Source organism: Egretta garzetta, unplaced genomic scaffold (genome assembly GCF_000687185.1).
Source record: "Egretta garzetta isolate BGI_Z169 unplaced genomic scaffold, ASM68718v1 scaffold42, whole genome shotgun sequence".
NCBI lineage: Eukaryota > Metazoa > Chordata > Aves > Pelecaniformes > Ardeidae > Egretta > Egretta garzetta.
In genome coordinates, this window is record NW_009258782.1 from 1,044,544 (window position 1) to 1,050,543 (window position 6,000).

The following is a 6,000-nucleotide window of genomic DNA, read 5'->3' on the forward strand; positions in this document are numbered from 1 at the left end:
GATGAACAGATTTCCTTAAGAGGTTAAGCAGAGAGGGGAAGACAGAGTTGTTAGTCTTGTTCATCTTAGGTGAGCCTTCCGCTTTTTCTCTCCCTGGTCCGTTTTCTGTTTTATACGTAGCTTGTCAACTTTAAATAGATAGAAAAGGAAACATACAATTCTCTAGACAAGAAGGGGAACCTTACCTGTGCTATCAAGGGTAACCTGGAGGGGAATACCCCATTCCCTTTTTCCTATTCCAATAGTTTCATTACACAAATAACCCAGATGAATTCTCATGGCGCTTTTTTAGATACAATGTACAGACAGAACGGAATACTTGACTGAACTTCTCAACAGCTCGCTCTCACAAGAGATTAAATTCAGTAAATGAAATCTACATGAGGAAACCATCTTTAATTTGCTAAGACTAACATAGAAAAGAGGCCAAGCCACAAAGTCCTTAATAAACTTAGTTCAAAGAAACAGCCATATAAATCCACCTATACCCAGACTTTCAGCAGAATCCATTCTCATCTCTGGAATGTAAAACTCAAACCAGGATTTGTCTGCACTGATAAAATGCCCTTCATATCAAGCCTGAAGGTAAATATATACATAGCCCAGCTAAGTATGGCCCAGAAATATATTGAAAGCCTTTACTATCAAGTGGGCAATAAAAAGTGTGGAAATTAACATTAAACAGAAGCAGTTTGCCAGAAATTTGCACAAAATTTTAATTAAAAATATTACAGACAACACAGATAAGTTACATTAGACATTTACTGTAACATGCATAAAAACTGAATTTTTGAAAACTGTTATTAATTCAGTCACTCTGTGATTTCGAGGCAGTCTCTACAGACATCTTAATCTACATAAAAATATTCCCCCTTCATGAAATACACAGCAAGCTAACCATGAGTTTTCATCCAAAGATTCACACTGCAATTACACAAAGAGATTCTCCTGGTCATCACTAGAAAATACACTCAAACAGCGCAAGCAGGTTCCCGTATTAGGTTCACGGGACGGTCCTCAACAGCTATGCTGACAAACTGAGACACCAAAACGCTGCGATACGGGGGGCACAGGTGGGCTTTCTCAAGCCAGCCGAGCTACTGAACAGCTCTGTATTATGAAAGCATGTCCTCAGTATCAAAGGACCTGAACTGCACCATCCAGGACATTTGCACCCCACTATAATTGCAAAGGAACCTAAGTGAAATATAAAGCCTTAATTAAAGAGCCACCAAGAGCCTCTCCTACCCAAGATGTGCTGAAGCAGATAACAACCTGATCGAGTTAGCGGTGTCCCTGCTGACTGCAGGGGGGTTGGACTAGATGACCTCTAGGGGTCCCTTCCAACCCAAAACATTCTATGATTCTATGAGAAGTTCCAATGTGTCATAAAGCCAAAGCACGTGCCATACCTCCAAGGTGTTAATAGTGCCATACCTCCGAGGTGTTAATACACACCAACAGCTCTCCTTGCTATCAGGATGGAATGATAAGAGGCAGGCGATCCTCGGGTACCTGTATTCCAGGATAAACTGGACAACCCAGGGCCTGGAGAGCGCTTCTTGCCAGTCTGCATAGAATCAGGCTAAGAGGAAAGCATTGCCAGATGCTGACTAAGGAAGAAGTTCCCCCAGACAGACAGACCCTGACACCACACCTGCACGGAGCAAAAAGCACACACTCCAACACAACCCCAATTGTAACAACAAGCCAGCTTCTATTTATGGTTAAAAAAAAAAAAAAAAAAAAGATTTCCATTGCCTGATGCTGTAAATTCACATCCTAGTGTTCTTGCGATAGCTTGGTATGTGTACAAATCCACACCCACTGTGCTTTTGGAAAGTCTCATTTTCTACAAACAAGAACCAGAAATCTTTGAGAAAAAAAACTGAGCACAAGCCTTTATTGAAAATTCAAAAATGTAATAATCCAGAAAAAAAAAATGACAGCAGAGACCTTTTCCTTATACTGGATCCCGCACTGCTAGAGAAATTTTCAAACTTAGTTAATTTTCTTTCACATATTTTTTTTCCCCCCCATTCATAAATAATTCTTACAGAACAACTGGATGACCAGAGGATCTCATTATCCTGCCTAGGATATAATAGCCTACTGTAATACAAACATTGCTCCCAAAACCAAACAGGAAGAGGGGCAACATTGTGGTCACTTGGAGGAGAGTAGCAAGAGCAGCGAAGAAGCTTGGCACTATACATAAAAGCCAACAAGTAGCACACTTATTAGCTCTCTCTTGCTGTTGTACAACAGAGAAAACAGCAATTCATGTGAATAAAACAGTAAAATGAAGACACCGAAATTACCATCAATGCCCTTCCTCAACCGTCGAAGTTATTTAGGAAATGAGTTACAAATACAGATTGGCAAATGGTTTGAAGAACAGGGTTAACTCCAGAAGAAAGGTTTAATTTCCATTTTTCACAGCTTAAATGCTTGTCTTCTTCAGTGTAATTTCTGAGAAGAGGAAATGGTTCAAAATTAAAAGTTTTGGAAGCTTTCCACTCCCTTTTACAAATGAGAGAACAAGGTCAGCTTTCACAGACAGCAGGTGGCCAAATTATTTCTTTATTTAAAGAGTTAACGCTGAAAGATAATTCTCCTTCAAATTTATGCATATTCATGAATCCCAAGGTTGGATTCCACACTGATTTTACCGGCGTGCCTCAGACTCACAGACAAAAACTAACCCCAGCTTGTATGGCCATTTAGCCACAAAATAAGAGTTACAGACACAAATTTGTTTGAGTTTTCTCTAGAACACCTTTTCTTACTACGTGTCTACTTAAATTACCAGGGCAATATTTGAGCTCAATGGAGACCTTATCTCATTACTCAGAGTCTACAGAAAAGGGGGGGCGGGGGGGGGCAAGGAGCAGAAATCTAACTTTCATCTCACAGCCGAGAACACAGCAGCACTACCTGGCCACTTGACTTCAGGACCCGCCAAGCCAGAGCTGCTGGTGCCTTGACATTCGCAGTTACATTGGACTTTGCAGCCCGTAACACAGCTGGAATTACTGACAGCATGGGAAGCAGCTGCAAATACCCTCTGAAGTTGTGCAAAAGGGGACAGTGTCTGTAACAGCCATGCAGATCACCGCAGACGATCCAAATCCGACCTACACTGGAGATCTAATTTTAGGATTACAAGCTTTGACAACATCTCTTTAAAAATAACACATTCCTCCTTCTATGGCTGGGTCAAGTGTCATCAACAGTACTACCTACATTTTATGCAGCAGCTCTCAGTTTATTTTTCACCAGCAATACAGCAAGTACCAGGTGTGTAATGAATAACAGAATATTGCAGAATTACAAAACAATGTAAGGTCAAGCCATTACGCGCTGAACCAGAAATTCTAAATGCAAATTAATCCAACATGGCAGTGAAAATACCTACCCAAACTCTCAAAAGGAATTTGTTCTCTGGGGATTACCTATTGGAATGAAAGCACTTAGGCTTTTATTCTCACAAATAGAAAAGGGGAGAAAAAAAACACCACCCCATGCGTGCCTTAACAAAAAGGTAACAACCTGCAATAAATTCAGTTTACCAGGTACATTTGAGCAGCATTTTCAACTGAATTAAGGACAGTGAGAGACATTTCTCTCCTTCCACACTTTCATTTTGGAAGAGAGGAAGGTATCTGATATTCTTGCCCGAGGATGTGCCCTAGAATCTATTACTAATTAGAAAAGTCCAGCCTTGCCACTTAGGCTGCTTACTGTGTGACAGGCAACTGCCAAAGGGAAGCCATTAGATCTTCTCTCCCAACAGTTCAGAGCCCTGCTGGATCAGCTTGAACACAGGAGGAATTGCAAATAATGCAACCTAAAAGCCTGCAAGACCACAAAACATTAACTAAATTCTTTAAGCCATGGGGTTTTCTTATACAATTGCAATTTTTAAAATTCAAAACTGATAAGAACTACTATATCCATATATATCTGTGCTCATATATCAGACTTGGTATTTCGGGAAGGTACCTTCTACTTACAGTTACCCAATGAATTCATTAACTGAATTCAGTTTGCACTTTATTACTATGAAGCAGACATCACCATGAGCAGTTTCTCCTATCCACCTACACACCACAGACATGCAACCGCATTAATAAATTCAGTAGGCCAAAGGCAGATGCTCATCATGACGAAGATTGGGAGCGGGGGGGGGGAACCAGTTAAACAGTTTAATTCTCCATGCTACTATTGCTAGAAGCGGAGAGACTAATTCATACTTTTACTTTACAACATTAATTTCTAATGAAAAGGATTGTTCAAGGAGCGGTGCAAGATCTACAAAGCCGTATCTGTCCATACATCTGAAACACTACTGTTTTCTTCAATTAAAATTGTTAAGTGTACTGGCTGCTAGCACAAACTACATGCCTGTAAAGGAAACAGAGACTGATTTAATATCCTACCTACATTCATCGATGCCCATTCACAGCATAAAACTTCAAGTGCCATCCCTCACGGCCACCATACTTGCACGCTCATGTTGAAAAGTCAACACATGGTCTTAATTCAACTATCGTAACTGGTAACAATTAACATAAGGTTACTTTAACCCTCAGAAATTAAGCTACGTGCAGTTGTACGCTCATGACTAATTAAGTTGCTACAAAATTGTAAAGCGGGAAACATATACCCTAAAATCCTCTATGCACCCTGTTGGAGGAGTGTTTTGGCCAAAACACAGAGTTTTACACTAGGCTCTACTGTTCAGCATAGAAGCTCGGAGAGGAACCAAGGATGTGGCTTCACATCACACTTTATTCTCAGCTGGCCAAGGGCTGCCTGCACCTACCAGCTCTGCCATCGCATGCACCTCCCTGCCCCTCACCACCAGATCTCGAGATAGAATCGGTTCAGTGAGCTGATCTGACAAACCAGGGGAGGCGGGGGGAGATGGACAGCTGGGGGTTCTGACAGATCAGGTCACCAAACCAATTAATCCCAAGGTCACTCTAATTGTTTTCAAGTACACCACAAATACTGGAAGCAACATTCATTTCAGCAGCAATCTACAGTTACGTTTCAAAATGTAAAACTTGAAAGCTCAAATTGGTGGTAAAGTTAAAGACGATGGTTTAGACCTGGGACTTGCCTTCAGCAAGCACCAGTACAAGAACCACAACCAGTGGGTCTTCTGGGAAACTGCCTTTTACCACCTAGCTGCTAGTAACAGTAAGACTCACATTCACTTTGTTTCATGTTGAAGACAGACAAAGAAAAGAAGACAACCCAGTCCTCTACTCTTTCAAGATGGGCTAACATCTTAAAATCCTGGCCCTGCCCTTTTTGCACACCGATATTAGCTATCTGTCCTGCAACATTTGCTGTTCAGCTATCCCTCTTATTCCTCCATATCTTTTGCCTTTTCATACTGTACACACCACAGAGTTTCCAAAATCTTTTCCAAACAACCCTACCTCTTTTCCCTCTTCCCAACAGAGCTATCTCACGTACCTGGCATCACCACCTGAGCAGGAACAGCAATTCCATCCAAAGGAGCGCTGCCGAGCAGAAAGCATGCGCAGCCAGAGGAGAGGGCACCACAACCCTGCCGTCAGCAGCCTGGATTTAGACCAGGTTATGCTTACCACGAAACAGCACTCAAAAATACTGCTAGTCACTGTGGTCTACTTCTGTGCTGCCCCAGTTCCTGATTTTGAGCTATATTCTTAAATTCATCTTGGATGAAAGTGAATCACTAAAAGATTAAAAAAAAAAAAATCAGAACATTTAATATAAGGATACTATGCTACTAAAACATTTCCAATTCCTTCACTCAGGCACTAACAAGAAATATGTCCCTATTCACAAATGCAAAGATTTGTTATTATTAGTTTGTTGATTTTTGTAGAATTAGGAAAAAAAAAATCTGGCTTGAAGATGCCAGTAAATCCCACATTCTCCCATGCAGATATACAGAAATTTTTCAGCTGTCATCGTAACAATTCCTCAAGTTTTCTGCAT

At 41.0% G+C, this 6,000-nt stretch overlaps 1 protein-coding gene across 4 annotated transcripts in view; it reads right to left on the reverse strand.

The window, feature by feature from the left end:
* Positions 1-6,000, reverse strand: part of EPN2 (epsin 2) — a 43,707-nt gene that overhangs the window by 28,627 nt on the left and 9,080 nt on the right. Inside the window, exon 1 of one of the 4 annotated variants that reach the window (XM_035889137.1) lies at positions 5,625-5,644. The exons of the other annotated variants lie outside the window; for them this stretch is intronic. The gene's annotated coding sequence lies outside the window, so the exon portion shown is untranslated. Of the gene's footprint in view, positions 1-5,624; positions 5,645-6,000 lie in introns of those variants that run through there. 4 annotated transcript variants of the gene reach the window in all.